Here is a 17,096-nt window from a genome sequence, read left to right as displayed (position 1 = left end):
TCACCCTCCCAAGCAGCTAGGATTATAGGTGCGCTCCACCACTCCCAGCTGAAGCTCCAATTTTTTTTTTTTTAATAGCTTGAGGGTAACAGAATATATCAGAAGGGAAAAGCCTTACCCAGTCAAGAACTTTTATAAATTTAACACATCGATCACAGGACATGCCTTGGGCCAACTAACCTGTGTCTCTTCCATCTCAAGTCAGTCCTTTGAAATAGGCAGAAGTTTTAATCCTTCGTATAGAATTTGAGAGTGTATTTAATCCATTATGCTTGGGATTATTCTCCAAAATAAAAAACTAACAGATTCTGGCCTACCTAATATTAGAAATAAGGGATCTTGGTAGCTTTGCAGTTAACTGGACATTTTATGCCTTGGGGAGTGATAATCAGTAGCACATAGCAACTAAATCCTTTTCATAGGTTACTTTTGACAATTTTGTCTTCATAGTACTAGAGATGAACCCAAGGTGATGTGTGTGCTAGCAAGTGCTACATACACCATTGAGTTACACCCCTAGCTAGCCCTTTTTATGTTGGTTTTGAAAAAAGGTCTTGCTAAGATGCCCAGGCTAGACTTGAACTTTCAACCTTCCTGCCTCAGCCTCCTGAGTTGCTTCAGTTTACAAGGGTGCGCTCCACCACAGAAGGCTCTGAAATTACTTCCTTGATAGACTGAATGAGAGATTCTGCTGAGGGTACAGTTCTTGCTCTCTTATCTTACCTAGTAAAGTGAATCAGAAATATCGAGGATTAGTAAAGCATAAGTGCCTGCAGATATAGAGGCCTCCATAGACTCATCCATGTTCTCTGATTTATTAAGTATAATAATTCTCTAAGATAAAAAAGGAGTCAAAAATGAAGAAAAATGACTTCTTGTTTTATGGGGTTTAAGTTCATCATGAATGTCATTTTACTAAGATAAATCATTCTTTAAAAAAAAAAAAACTTCCCATTTCCATGATCTAAAATACTGACTATAGTCGAAATGACTTTTCCTTGGATCGGAAACTAAATTTCCAAACTAAAAAGGCCTTTGAATGCAAAGTTTTTAAGAACTCCTGTTTGAATACACACTTTATCTGAACAACCTAACTTTATAATATTAATACTTTGCTCTGCCCCAGGCCATCTGCGGTGTTGTTACTATGCAAAGAATGTGCTGGTAGTGACTTTTCTCTTTGTTGGCTGTTAATCCAGCAAACAGAATCCATGACTATAGTAGTACTTGGAAGTTCTAGCATTAAACAAACTAGCTTTCAATTCTTTCAGAGGTTATTTTTGGCGTTCAAAACCGTGGTTTTAGAAAACAGATTTGGATTTATGTAAACAGAGGGTTAATCCTCCACACCCTCCATTCTAGAAGTATGGACAAAGTCATGCTCTCCTAATTTTAAAATAAACTTTATGTCACTCTTAAGGGATTGGTATTTTACTCTATTTTATTTTTTAACCTCCTGCTAAATAAACCTCTTTGTTAAAAATAACTGATGTTTCTGGTTCATAGAAAATAATAAGTTTAAAAAACATATTTCCAAGTTAACTACAAATCCGATGACAGGTTTTTGAATATGCATTTTTATTTCTTAGGTCCTTTTTGGCTCACTGCAAACATAAGAAGATTCCATGTTTGTATCTTAAGTGTGCTAATATTGCTGACTTCTTACTGGAAAACAGTCAGCTCCAGGCGGCATTTTTTCAGTAGGGTATCTAATTTAAATTATTCCAAAAACCATATGGACGCCCTTCTTAAAATTTCCTTTCTTTGAGGGGGGGGGGTGTTTCTTCTCCTACCTGCCATATGAGAATGAATGTTTTCTCCAGCTGGGTTTCTTTTTCTCAAGTACTTCTGTGTCTGACAATTGTGTTATATGTGAGATCCACACACCCCTTTTAAATAAATGTGCAGAGGAGCAGGAGGCCAACCAGAGGCACAACTGGCTGTGTAGTAAGTTTGTTCCCCCCCCCACCTCACTTAGCTATTTTGTTACTAGTAGATCATGGTCTAATTATTTCCCATTAAAGGGACACTAATTCTGTAGGGTGTGTGATCGTATTTATAGCATGTTTTATTAGTTTGCATTCCGTCATGGTAATGTAGTGATATCATGAATAACAGAAACATAACATCTGACGCTTATGAAAGGGTTTCCCCTTCAGCCAAGCTGTGTTTGGGAAGGTGGGGACGTGTTTGTGTTTAATGCACTGGGATCCTGGCACAGGTTACAGAGTCCCAGTTCTGTACATAGTCAGGAAAGAAAATGTCCAGTGAATATGATGCGGTCAGATTTACAGCATCAGGGCTCGAGGTGTGTTTTGCTGCCTTAAGTCAGCTGCGCCAGCTCCCTGCTGGGCTGCCCCTTTCTGACAGAACAGCAGCAGCTGGGAAGGTGCTGTTTCAGGCTCTTGCTGTTTAAAAAAAAAAAAAGCAAGAGGGGGGAAATTGCACTAAGTCCACAAGCTGGCATTGGAGGGGGAGAGCGTGGTCATGTGGTTCTGGCCATCCTACCCTCTGTCACGGTGTAGATGAGAGCTTTTTGCTCTTATCCAATCATGCCTGGAATGCCGTTTGCCACTTGGGCTATTTCTGCTATCTGTCGCTCTTGGTGCCGCAGTGCTAACGGTTTGGCAGATGGGACACTTTTTCTTGGAGTTGGTGTCTTTGGTTTTTGACTTCTGGCAGTGCCCAGCTTGTTGCTGCTCGCCCTCTCCCTCCCGGCCCCCCTGGTCACCATGGCCCATCGGCTTCGGTTTCATTTTGGCTCTGGTCGCAGCAACACAGCCCCCGAGTCAGAGATCCTAGACCAGGAGAGAGAAGAAGACTTTTTCATGGCATTCCACACCCTCCCGCGTCGGAGCAGCCCGCACCCCTTCGCCCAGAATGGTGGGGAGGATGGCAGCGGCCTGCAAGAAGGCGTGGGTGCGCTTAAGCGCAGCTCGTCCATGTTCATCCCGCAGCTCCTCGCTGGCATCGACACCCGCCCGACGCGCAGCTCCTCGGTGCAGATTTCTCTGCAGCGCAAGGCAGCTGATGGTGCTACCGATGGGTGCGGGCCACCTGATGGCTCCGAGGACCGTCCTCCGAGCGCAACGTCCGACCTCGGGGAACAGACCACAGTCATTACAGCCCAGAGTGGTGTGCTGGAGCCCTCGCCACGGGAAACCCCAGGGAGCTCCCCTCCCAAGGCAGTCCGAGACCCCCAGGTCAACGGCACGTGTGACCGCCGCGTGCGTGGCCTGGGCTTGGCGGATGGCGCGGAGGAGGCCGCCCAGGGCCTGCGCATCCAACACCGCGCCTCCAGTGCGGACGTGCGCCAGGTGCGCTTGCTGCCTTTTGGGTCTGATAGTCAAGCAGCCCCGGAGCCCAGGCGCTGGTCTCTGCAGCATGTTCCTGATGCCTCTGGAAGCTCCGGGAAGCGATGCTTTGTCTTCCAGTTGCAGCAGCCCCAAAAAGGTGCACCGGGGTTGGGCAGTGACTTCAATTTTGGCTTCACCGGCACAAAGGGGGATAGGTTGGTGAGGTACCCCCGTATTCGGCTGGAGAGAAGCACCTCATACCCTACCCAGCCCCGAGTGGGCCGGGGCAGCCCTACGGAAGACCGGGGAGCTCCCGACACACCACCTCGGAGGGGCAGGATGGCTCCTGAGGTCCGCAGGACAAATTCCATGGAAAGGACTTCTCAGGGTCAGGGATGCACATTTAAGATCAGGCAAGATCAGAACGCGGGGCAGCAGCATTTCCGGATTCTTGTGACTCGGGGTCCGGAAGAAACTCCCCAGAATTCCAAAGAGGAGAACGGCAAAAGTTCTGGTCCCCCGGTAAGTCCGCATGTGTATGAGTGCAAGTTGCCAAGACTACCGGAGAGTCCCAACTCAAAAAACTTACTCTGCAGCGTAATTAAAATAAGCTTCACCTTCCTTTCTGGGAGTTTCCCTGCTTCGGGCCAGTGCAGTTGACGTCTGGAGGCATATTGGGGCTGTGATTTCTGGTCCAGAGTTTTGGTAGCGTTCATGGAGCTAGTTGTCCTCTCAGAAAATGTTTTCTTTAGGTTTTCAGAGTCAAAGATCTCTGTCTGTTTTGGAAATACAAGCAACACACACGCACATACACATTTTTGTTAGTTTTGCATCTGAATAAAAGAATAGGTTGATGTAGGAAACACATTTTAAAAACTGCTTGCAAATGTAGCCAATGACAACACTTCCCTTCAAAAATAATCAGTTTTGATAAAGGTGAAGATAGTATTGTAACAGACTAGAGTTTTAGTGTCTTAATCATTAAGTGTATATAAAGTTTGGTTCTTCCTTTTTGCTGTAGACTGTTGCTGGACCTTGTCATATAATGTATTGTCTTTGATATTTATCCTGTTAGATAATGCTGAAAAAGAGTAGTGTCACTTTTGAGACAGTAAGAGATGTGATTTTGAAGCAGCTTGCTTACGGACCAATGTTAGGGGAAGCTGCGTGGGGAGTCCGTAATGGTTAGATTGCAAAGCATTGCAATGTAACACTGCCCACTTGAGTGTCTAAGCCAGGGATGCTGTATATAGCATGGTAAGTGCCCTGTCTCCAGCTGTGCAGATAGACGCCTTGCAGAAGACTCTGGCTTTACTTCGCCTGTGTTCTCCCTCTGTCTCTTTCAGTGAAATGGAGTACGGAGAGACAGCTGCTGACTCTCCTAGGCATATGATGACTCTGCAGCTTTCGTAGTTTAGAGTGGGATGAAAAGTTTAATTGGTTAGATTTCTTTTTGCTAGTGGTCACTAGCCATTGAGTGTTTAAGCTCCTTATATTTTTAACTGGATTATTCCCCCTGAACTTCATGTGGTTAATAGATTTCATGAGGATAAGATTGTGAAATGCCTGTGGGACTTTTGTTTGGATTTCACTTTTTGACTTGGCTTTCGAAGTAGGCAGCTTGAATATTACTTTAGCATTCTAGTGTCCTTTGTTGCTTTGTATTCAAAAGCATTTTTTTGTGATTCAAATAAACGTCATTGTTCCATCACTAGTTTTCACCATTTTGAAAGTATAATCAGATACTAAATATATTTTTCTCTCTTTCCAGTTCTTTATTGTCTCATATCCTTTTATTAGGAAATGGCTCAGTAGTGTGTACTGGTCTGAACCTATACCATATACACTACTACAAATTTCAAAAGTATAGTAGCTTTTAACCTACCCCAGCAAATATGAAAACTGTAGGCTTTTTGTTTAGCATCACAATTCCATGTGAACCTGAGCTACCTACCACAGGAAGATTGAGAAAAATTGCACATTCTAAAGTTTTAATAACTGCTTGATTACATTACTAAAGACAAATCATTTTGCTGCTCTGGTGTCAGACAAATGCATTTATATTTATATGATTAAATTCTCATTTGGTTTGGACTTTTTAATGTAATTAAAAACAGTATACTAAAATTATGTGTTACCTACAAGGGCTATTTTTATCTGAAAGGACTATATTGTAGAATATATTTTATAAAGTTCAAAATATAAATTCTGCAATAAAAGTTCATTATGGAGAGTAAGTTTTATCTAGTGAACGGATTTCATATGTGTGTTTTTGTGCACATACATAAATTAGTACATAGTTGGCAAACTGGTTTTCTTTTAAGCGAAACTTTTTTCCTTAACAAACAAAAACAAAGTTGGTCACATAGAAAAAATGTTCTGCTCCATTCAGCAACTTTGTACAAGTTTCATAAGGACCAGTGGGTAAGCAGCAGCTGCCACAGCCGTATTTATCTTAAAAGAAAACATTCACTTCGGTGTCTACAGTCTGGTCACCATCAAGCTTTTTTGGCATTTCTAATATACGCTTCTTTGGTCCAAAGGGAATTTAATTATTAAATTTACATGAAACATAACTAAAAATGATTGCAATCTATTTTTTCAGTGATGTAGAAAATCTTTTTTGACCTGGAAATATCACTCAGGATTCCTTTTACAAATGAACTCAAATTTCATAATCAATTCTATAGATCTTACTACAAATTTAACTTGCTGAGCACTTTTATCTGTCTGTGCCTCCCAGATCTCCTGCCATGTACAAATCTAAAATACAGCTGACTTCAAAAATGTTAACTAACTAGATTTTTAGAAAAACTGCAGAGAAAACCTAAGGTGGTGATAGACTTCTCCAGACCAATCGCCATCCATGAAGCAGAATTGGAGCAAGGTGTGGTGGTGCAGGCTAATAATCTTAGCACTCTGTGAGGCCGAGGCAGAAGGATCAGAACTTCAAGCACCCCTCCACACACACCCAGGCACTTTACCAAAAACTTTAAAAAGGTGATAAGGATGTAGCTAAGAGTACAGGCCTGGTTCAATCCCCTGTACAATAACAACAACAAAAGTCAGACATGTTTCCTATAGTCATCAATTTATAATCCACTAAGAGGCCTTAAAATTTACCCATTCAACATGTGGCATTTTAAAATAACTTAGTTACTTTCTTAAATTAGTTCCTAACTAATTTGCTTTGGTTATGAGCCACTTAACTGCATTAGTGTTATTCTAAAAGAAGTTGAGTCAGCCATATGTTAGACCCCTTTGAACACTGTTTTGTGCCTCGTATCTGCTAAATTCTGCAATTTACAAGCTTGAGGAGGCAGTTTTCTAATTCCATTAATGTTATTAAGTGTTTAGTTTACTGGGCATATAATGTTAAACTAATCACTTGGAAAGTTTTAGAGACTATGTCAATTTCTTGCTGACATGAATTTGTAAGGTAAACAGAGGAAAGGGGGCATAAAGGAAGCAAATGGGGATTCTCATACCTACTGCCCACACTAATAGGGACGGAAGGAGTGTCCTTCTTTCCTCCCATCCTAGCCTTTCTGAACTTTCCTGTGCCTTCACTGCACATGTACTTCTCAAAAATAGTGTGGTAGTTTTTTGTGAATAAAGGTTCATTTGCTGAACAGCAAAAATATCTATATTATTTGTATTTGGAGGGAATTTGGGTTTGAGATGTTTTGCTATACAGAAAAATTTTCATATCAATACCAGTTAGTGTCTCTTTTTTACCCTACAAATAGCTGTGAATATCAAATATATAACCATCACTTCTTTTGAAAATATAACAGCAACATTGTAATGGATAAGAAAAAAGTAGTATTCCTTGCATTGAATTGGTTTCTATGAAATTTCCCCCTCCCAAATGTAGTAATGGTCTCATGTGGTCATATGTAATGACCTAATTATCATATGACAAAATTTCAAAATATTTTCATTATTTTAACTACTTGAACTACCTTTTTTAAATGTTGTGTTAGCAATGTACAGTGTTGACACTTGACTTATGCTTGTCAGTATCATCAGATAGGACTTCCAGTGATAGTTCTTGTTTTAGGACTTTACAACTGAAGAGTGCTTCTTTATTCTGATTTGGTTTTTTTGTTTTGTTTTGTTTTGTTTTGGTACCAGGGATCAAACTCGGGTTCTTGCGCTTGTGAGACAGGCAGCAGAACCACTGAGCTAAATCCCTAGCCCTCTTCTTTATTCTTTACTTAGTATGTATGACTATTTCATTGTAAAGGCATCATCTCACAGCCTTCCTTACCATCATGTAAAGTAGTTACTCACTGCTTAAGCTGAAAGTATGTGGTATTGTCATTAGATGTGATAAGTTTGTATATATCATAGTATACTATATGTATACAATAATATATATATGCACAGTTAAGCCAAAAGGCACTCTGAACACTCTGAATGTTTCTTGTGAGGAAACATTTTTGCTGAAAAGCTTGAAGATAATTCATTGGATGCCTGGGTGCCTTGCAGTACCGGCCTACTAGAGAAAGGAGGCAGCTTTTGGGGATCCAAAGAGCCATCCTCGGCAGTTCACTGGCTTTGAGACTTTGAGTGGGTAGACTCCCCTTAAATTTAGTCCCTCCTCATTAAAAATGTCCAGCTTCCTAGATTGCGGCACCAAAAACAGGGGTCTAGCTCCTCAGTTAGATGAGGCAAATCTGTGCAGGCACCAATTCATGAACCAAGTACACAAGTCTTTCACTTAAGAAGTTAATTAGGTTAATTGTGAATAGGCAATTTTTGGTCTGCACAGCATCAAACACAAGGACAACATGCATTTATGGCATACCTGAAGTGTAGACTTTAATAATTAGCTTTGATATCCTTTCTGACATCATCTGGTTTTTCCTATTTGTCTCTGACACTGCGCTCTGATGATGCAGTTGTTAAAAAGAATTGATTTGTGACCCAAACATTGGAAAAAATGACCTTCATGATTTCTGCATTGTTGATTTTTTTGAAATCCTAAGAACATCCTGGCTGCTTTTCCCATATATTTTTTCATATCATTCTGCGGTAATGGATTTCCAGGAGTCAGGGTTACTTAGACTCCTTAGAGGCATTTGAGAAGCAGTGTCATGTTTTCTCTACAGTTTCTGCATTGAGTGACTAAAAAACAAGGGAAGTGTTTGGGAATATGCCTTACTAGCTGTTTCCTTCCAGAAGGTTTTCATAAATGTTGCAGCTGCTTTGCCTGGCTAAGCCTGGAGGCAGATTTCCTAGTCATTGAAATGAATCTCCTGTTATATAATAAATATTAATAAGTTTGGTCCCTCTACATAATAGTTCACAAGCCCAAAAGAAATTTATTCCATGTAAGGATTATCTTAATGTTATATAAGTATTGGGTATTTCTGTTCCATGGATATTTTAGTGTAGGCAGAGCTAATCTAAATGTAATGGTATTTGGGCAACTTGAAATGATCAGCAGGTTTTTAAAATAAAAATAATTAACTGCATATTATAACTGCCAAGAGAAATTAGCTATCCTAAATACATTTCTTCATGTTAACTCTTAAATACTTTACCAAGATATTTGCTTTCTTGACCAAAAACTAAAATTGATACATCGTGCTGAAACTGTTGATTTAGCACATAATATCTGAATTCTGAGTTTCCTCTATAAATGCCAAAAGAAGCTTGGAAAACCAAATCCAGAATTGGCTGGTGAATATTCAGAGGTTCGTTATTCTGTCCTCCATCTTCTACTTCATTTAATTCTCACCAAGCAGCATAGTATTCCATGCCTGCATGAGAGAACGCCAAAACAATCCACACGCTATGTATGTCCCTGTCCCGATTGAATAAAAGTCCCAAAGAATGGAGTGTAGAAAAAACCAGCTAAAGTAAGTATTGCAAAATGTCTGGATTTTCTGAGCCTGAGATTATTGAAAGGTGTTTAAAAATAATCTTGACTCGGTGTATATCATGAATGCATAATGTTCTCAGGAGTTCCCATTTTTGGAATCTCTTTATTATTCCATCATGGCTTACTTGGACAGGCTCTAGGATATACAGCGGGGAGAAATGAATAAGTGAGACAGGTGGCTTGATATGAGTGGGCCTGAAAGTAAGTCCCTGATGTCCTGGCCAGTTTTTTGCTGTGTCCTGAATATGAATTTGTCTCTAGGCATCACCATGTTTTCACAGGAAGTTTAGTTTTCAGGATAGAGGATGCAGTAGATTAAGTTTCAAGAAGCCTGCTTTTTATACATGGATCATTTTAGAAGCTTAGCCTGTTTGACACTTCTGAATCAAGTGTTTAAATCTTCCCATGATGGGATCAGTCATGAAATGAGAGTATTTTAAATTGAGCGAGAAGAGGCTGTGCCTTCTTTGATAGTATGGTGCTTTAATGGTTGTTACTACATTTCAGGATTCAAATGCTTCCTATCAAGAGTTTCTTAAATTCCTGCCAAATCCATCTATTTTTTTGAAACTATTTAGTGTTTAACATTAAATGTGCCATATACTTAAGCAGAGTGAATAAAATTTCCCCAGCGAGCAAGAGACTAGAACTGCCCCAGGCAAATTTGCCTTTTAGGGGTCCGGAGAGTTTAAATAGCCAATTTTTATAGGTTACAATAAGGCAAGTCACTTCGACTTCCCCATATAATAACTTTGAGGCATCTGCTTTCAACCCCAGTCATTATTCATTATCTTGTTTACCTCTTCATGAGGTCAGGTGAGCAGGAAGTGTTGGTAAGCAGATAAACAGTTGGTGATTCAGGTCGTTCCTCATGGAGCTGCATCTTTCCTACGGTTTATAGGTCAGTGGAGAAATGAAAGATTTTCAAAATATATTTAATGACCCACATGTTATATTTTTTGCATTACCCTGAGAGACTTTAAAGCTTCATAATAAATCATACACTTGAGAATTTTGTTCCAGACTTTTACAGTTGACTTGAATGTAAAAGTTGAGAGGAACGGAAATACTGAGATGTGTACATTAAACTGCATCCAAAAAATATAGCACTTCTTCAAACCCAAGAATTGTTCAGGCTAGGAATTACATTGAAGAAATAATGCATATCTTAATTTACTTAAGGAGCTATCCCCCAATTAAACACAGTAAACCAATAGCACAGCTCTGAAATTCTTTTAAAGTGGGTTAAAAACATAGTATCTTTGTTCAGTATGACCTTACTGATCGCCTTTATACTTAATAAAAGGTTACTATTTGGAATGTAACAGTAAACAGTTTAATTAAGTTTCAGTATTTAAGTTAATTTAACATATCAATGGAAACCACACTTCATAAAAATCTTGATCCAGTGCTCTACCCATCAGGATATGTAATTAGGGTGCTCCAATGCCATGGCCCACGACAGTGTGCACAAGGCCTACCTACAGCCTCAGCTGAAGTTACATTAGCAAGAGGTACTTCTGCATTGTGTAGAGAGGCATTTTTTCTCCAGCTAATGTACACAGGAATGTTTTTTTATTTTAGATTTATAGACTGAGTTGCTTTAGAAATTATTATATAGGTCAGTTCCTTTAATTTTAGAGAAAAGGAACAGCTTTACTTTTGTAGTGGTAGAGACTATTCTTTTTACGTCTCAAATATCTAGTAATTATTTTTGAATAACTGCTTCATGTGCGGTGTTGCCCTTCTTGATGTTGGAAATATAAATGTTTGGGAAGTTTGGTTTTAGAGCTTCCAGTCTCACAGACAAATGGGACAGCTGAGCCTGTGAGGCCCACCCAGCAAAAGCCTGTATTCCCAAGAGCAAGCGCTAAGCAAGTGCTGACACCCAGCATAGTCAGCGGGTGACAGATTGCTTACATAAGTGCAGGAGAGACAGGAGTGATGTCATGGAGGGGCAATATTGGAACAGCGTCCTGAAAGATGACCAGGTTTGTCCCAGCGGCCAATGGGAGAAGCCCTCATGGAGGCCTAAGGATAGAAGTGACTACCAAGAATGTGTTGCCTATATTTGCCCAAGAATTGCCTCTTTCATGGTTAGTAGGTATCGGGAAGTCATTTTTTAATGTGAAATGTGACAGAAAGAAATTTGAGTGTGGTTGTTAGCATGAAAAGTTCCTCTTTGTCTCATCGAGCCTGATTGAATTTCTTCCTTGCCAGAAGCCCTCCTCAGAGCTGTTCTCTGCACCTTTGGGGCCCAGGCTGAGCAGCAAGATGTGGTTCCTGCTGGTGGTAGCAGAGATGGGTAGGAAAGACTCAGGAGTAAAACAGACAAGTGTCACTTTAGTTGTAATATCTTACAGTAGGATCATAACTCAGAGACACAAGCTTTCTTTATAGGTTTGACTTTATTAACTATTTATATATGCAGTAGAAAATTTATCCTGAACAACTAAATATAGTGGACCCTTGACTTAGGAACTCTATCAATCAGTTCCCAAGTGCTGGTTGTAACTCAAGTTTGTTGTAAGTCATTACAGCTGAGATCTGGATATTAACCTGGATACACACTATGGATAGCAAGAGGCAGATGAATCTTCCACTAAACTAATTAACCCAAGTTATTCATATATCAGGCCAGTCATGACTTGAAGGTCAGCTGTATTCTGAGCATTTTCTTAGTTGTTTTGTTGTTGTTTTATTGTTATTGTTCATAAAGATATTTGTATGAGAAAATGCTGACACTTATCCTGCAGTATGGGAAAAATTATGTACACTGTGTATGTGTAAATATTAAAGATGTTTAGATGAAACAATATATTCTACATTTTCAACATTCAAGTTAAGTCATATTCAGCTATATGTGGCTATATGTCTACTGGACCTTTTAGCTAAAATCAAGTATAGTATCATTTGTATATAGATACAACCATTGGGGAAAAATTCATATTGATTAGATCTACAAACTAAAACAACTACTAAATTAACTTCAAGATAAGATAAAAGTTGTATTAATTCATATAAAATGTTTCACATCCAATGTTAAGAAGCAGTTAAAATTGAGCATCAGATCTGTGAAGGATGATCAATTTCTAATCTTGGAAGCAGGAAAGAAAATTGCAAAGAAAAGTTGGACAGAGTCAACCATATAAAAGTATTAAATTTCTGAGCCATGAGAAATAAAATCAAGAAAATAGCAGATGTTTTCCTTAATGTATTAATTTGATTCTCTCAAAATACACTTCTCAGTGTCCGTAATTTTGTGTGTGTTTTTGCCAGTGGATGCCTATCTGTGCAGTAAAAATTCTAGTAAATATTAGAGTTCCAACCCTCTCTTGCCTCCCTAATCTATAAATTAGGGAGTAAATCTATCAGAGTCACACAATGAAGGCAAGCTCTCAGTTGCATCACTTTGCACCTCTTACATTATAAAAATAAATAGAATATATGAAATTGGAAAATTGAAAATAGTATACTGGAATTGCTGGTGGCAGTATTCATGGCTCTGACTTTAGAATGCTTTTTAAACATTTAAATATTTTAAAATAAAGTCAATTATGGGTTCTAAGATGATTGTGCTTTGTAATATTGGAGTTAATTGAGTTGAAGTTAGAAATCTAACAGAAACCTTTAGTGAGAGGTTTTTATTTTATGCTTTTAAGGTCAGGGTTGCTTTCCATAAAGTTGAAAAGAGCAAATTGATGGAGAGAAGTGTTTTCAAAAGTATTGGCACTACTAAAATAATTTGGTAATTGTGCAATAATATTCACATCAAAGCTGTTAGACTGTTTGAAAAGTGAATGCTCAATCTTCCCTCAGTATATTTGTCGCCTAGAATTTTAAAAATTGAAATCTTCATTTCAGGCAATGTGTGTGTGTGTGTGTGGAACAGGTCAATAGCAGTTTCCCATGTCGTTATTTTTACTTATGAAAACCCTAGTGTCACAAGATTATGTGCTTTCTGGAGTTGACATAATTACTTTAAAATTCCAATTCTTATCTTTAGGTATTAATGTCCTATGTTCAGATTGCTGCTTAGAGCTAATGTATAAAAAGTTGTCCATATTTCATGTTTTAAAATCAAGTACCCTAAAAGCCTATTTATTATACTTGAAAAAAGACCTATTATCTTAAAGGGTAATGCTAGAACCTCTAGTGAAAATATAACCGAGACAGTTACCAAGGGATTTTATAGACTGGTCTCTAGCAGAAGCATCGTAAAAGTAGCTCACTATTTCTTGACAGAGAAGTGTGAAATTTTAAACTTGTGAAGTGTTCCTAGAGCTCGGGGGTACAGGGACCAACCCTACCTCCAAGGAGTGGATTCTTCTGTGAAAAGAGGAGTTGCATACAAGAGAGATAGGTACTGAGCTTATATAAAGTGACCCAGTGCCTTTAATGTTGTTGTCTGATCAGAAAGCCTCTAATCCATTATATATCCATGTGTGCTTATGTAAGCAAATAATAGAAAAGTCTATCTCACACCCTTCCCCTATTTACTATGGCCTTCACATTGAAGAACAACGCTAATTTGAAGGGCTCAGGCAATGATGTAAAGATAAAATTCTGCACCTAATGTTTATATCCTGGTAGTGTGGCAAAGAAAACCCAGATGTTCTATCTAAGTGTTGATAAGCTCTTAGAAACACTTTTGTTTGGTGGGAGTATTTTAGATGTCAAGGTGAAAAGATGGTCATGTGATTCTAACATTTACAATCATGATATTTATGTAAACCCTTTCTAAAAACTCCCATGGATCTTAGAGCATAATCAGTTGTAGAGTGCTGGCCTAGCATGTGCAAGGCCCTGAGTTCAATCTCCAGCATAATCAATCAATCAGTCAATCACTGTTTTTCATACATGGAATATTTTGCTGCTTGACCAAATGTGTAGAAACCCCTTGCCCCCATGGGCCCTCTGGAAACATGTAAGACAGTCCCAGAGAGTTGCTAATAAATAAGGTGATAAATGTTCACTGAAGGAGTCCAACCATGCTAAATTCTGAGTATATACAGTGAACAAAACAAACCCTTCCCCTCGTGCAGCTTGTATTCTGGTAGCAGAAAAATGGATGAGCAGAATAAATTGTAAAAATTATTATATGGCAAGATAGTTGAGGCTTTCAAAATGGCAAGGAAGAAGACTATGGAGTATGGTCAATTTAGAGTTTACATAGGGTGGCCAAGAAGCGCCTCCCCGAGATGATAATGAGCAGCCAAGCAGATAGCTGGGATGAGATCAGTCTGGAACAAAAGACACGCAAATGCAAAGTCTGAAATGCCATGTACATCTACAAATCAGGAGGAACCACAAGGATGGGCTTGCAGCACAATAGGGTATGCAGGGATGGACTGTAGAGCTCATGAAGGCGGAATGATCATAGGATGTGCAGATCAGAGAGAGCCCTATGGAGCACACGGAGATGGAAGACCCCCCGAAGGGTTTGAGTGGAGAGGGATGGACAATTCTAGCTACTGACCTGATGGAGGGAAGAAAGGGAGGGGGAACTAGGAGCTAGCTAGAGGAAGAGGCCATTATAGTAGCTCAGATTGCCTTCAGGGTGGCTGAGCCCAGTCCCTGGCCAGTTCTATCCTCTCTACCCCCACCCATCCGTGTACACACACACAGAGTTCTCCTGGATACCAGGGACAATCATCTATTATCTCAGGAGGTCATCTCCCCTTAGTATATAGTTATTTTCATGTTGCAGTACCTAGAAAATAGGAAGCTTTTATGCTCCTTCAGGGAGTGTTATTTCAAGAGGCTTTCTGCTGCCTGTGTCATGCCAGGATGTGGGTGGATGTATTTTTGTAGTTGTGCACCAGAGAGTCTGCTACTGATTTGCAGATTGCATTTATTATAAGGCATATTATCCATTGATGAATAATGTGTGGGCCACAAAGTGATCCACAGCTTTTAAAATACCTCATTTATCCTGCAAGCTTCACCCCCAGCCCTTTAAAAACATTTTTTGGGAGCTAAGTTTTGGCAAGTTTTCCTTATCTTCCGGGGTTATTGTCCTCTAGTTCTTCATACATTTCCTTAGGGGGCTGACGACTTGAGGATGAGCAGACATACAATCTGAGTTCATGGCAAAGACAGGAATAGGAGCAGGGAGATGAGCTTTAAGTCTCTGTTCAGGAAATGGATGCTTTTTTGGCATCACATACTGAAAATTTTCCTTTTAATGTAGACTTAAATGGGGGGAAATCAGACATCATGCTTTGGACTAAAGAATTTTAGGCATCATACAGTAGCCCCAACCAGATTATCCTCAGGTTTCTTTGAACTGAAAAAACTAACCTTTGTGCAGAGGTTCTGTGTTTGGAGGAGCCAGGGGTGTGGGGGAGCCTTCCAAAAGGGAAAGCATTCCTGTAGGAGCATTCATGCAAGGACTGTGGGAAGAAGGGTATTACATGATCCAGTGCTACCTTCTCCTTTATCAAACCTGAACCGTGAATGTAAGGGATTGGCACTCAGAAACCTCACTAGAGATTGTCTTTCCTTTTCGATGAGTTTCTTATTTTTTCTAATATGTTGCAATGTTTTGTCAGTGGCCAGGTGACATCTGTTGGAATGCTGGTGTGTGCCAAGCAAAACAGATGCAGGAAGATCTGCCTGAAGTGAGGCAAGAGGGTATGGATTGGTGGTGGAAAGTAGGATATGTTTGGAGGGACAACAGTAATGAATAGAATGGACACCTAAGTGTTTAACAAGTCATTGCTTTAAAACTCTGAGAAGTTCATGAACATATTTTAAGCATATTGAATGGCGTTTTCACTTCCCACCTTGTATTTAGAATGGTATTTGACTGACTCAGTACATAATCTTCTGCAAGTCCCTGGTCATCAGACTTTATCTTCAGTTATTTATACTTCTGCCAATTAACAGATTAAACTCTTAATGGTATAGAGTCTGCCAGGGATAATTCAGACTAGATAAAAAGACTTTTACTGATCTTGATTATCCAGCATGATAAAGGGACTTATGGCCAGAGTGGGTTCATTTGGGTGGGAAGGCGTGCTATTCAGGTGATTCTAATGTGCAGTCAGGTTTGACAAGGACTAGTTTAAGAGGTTGATGTAACTGACACCCTAAATCTAGATCTGGTTAATAGTGATTGTTGGTATAAAAATTGATGCTGGCATCTATTCTTACCTGCTCTTCCTCTGTAACCCTCAAATCTACATTTTGTTTATGCAGTGCCTCTTGCTGCAAGTATGTGTGTCAGGGAGTGCTTTGGTAGGTCAATGAGGCACAAAATAAATTTCCATTCAAACGAGGTTGCACAATTAAGAACAACATGATGTTCTAGCTGAGTATTTGCAAAGTACATAGAAAAGAGCTTATCTTCCTGTATAGTTTTAAGATTATTTTTCTCCTCAGTTTCTATCTGTAAGAAGTAAATAAAAGTGGAATTTCCACGGCAAGACTGGTCTGTCCTGTTATAGCTTGTGTGCAAATACCTTTTCTCTAAGTAACTAAAGTATCTTCCTGCTGTAAATATTAGCTGAGTGCATTTTTGTGGCTTTTAAAGATGACTTTTTGATAGAGGTGGCTGGTTGTCAACTTTTCATGAATTTCAGAGAATGGGCGAAAGATTGTTTCCTTTTTACAGTATTTAAAGCATGATACTAATGATGAAAGGGTTGGTGAAGTTTACCTGGCTACTTTTTAAGCAAGATTGTACAGTCACTTGACCAAGGGAACCCAGGAAGATGGTAGCAGAGTTTCATCCTTTGGAGGCCTAATGGGAGTTCTTTAACTAGATCCACATCAGAGCAATCTGCAGTCTTCCTGCAAGTGAATGGCCCCTGACAGCTTGGCTTTCAGATTGGCCAGTAGTTCATTCTGTTCTATTGCTCTCTTTAGTGTTGTTATTAAATAAGACATAATAAACCTATCTA

The 17,096-nt window shown here is 39.4% G+C and overlaps 1 protein-coding gene across 11 annotated transcripts in view; it reads left to right on the top strand.

The window, feature by feature from the left end:
- Nedd4l (NEDD4 like E3 ubiquitin protein ligase) overlaps positions 1-17,096 on the top strand; it is a 331,119-nt gene that overhangs the window by 193,714 nt on the left and 120,309 nt on the right. The window lies entirely within an intron of this gene.

Source organism: Fukomys damarensis, unplaced genomic scaffold, assembly GCF_012274545.1.
Source record: "Fukomys damarensis isolate Sample0158 unplaced genomic scaffold, DMR_v1.0_HiC HiC_scaffold_30, whole genome shotgun sequence".
NCBI classification, from domain to species: Eukaryota; Metazoa; Chordata; class Mammalia; order Rodentia; family Bathyergidae; genus Fukomys; species Fukomys damarensis.
The sequence above is the reverse complement of the archived record's forward strand: the minus strand, read 5'-3'. Positions and strand labels throughout refer to the sequence as shown.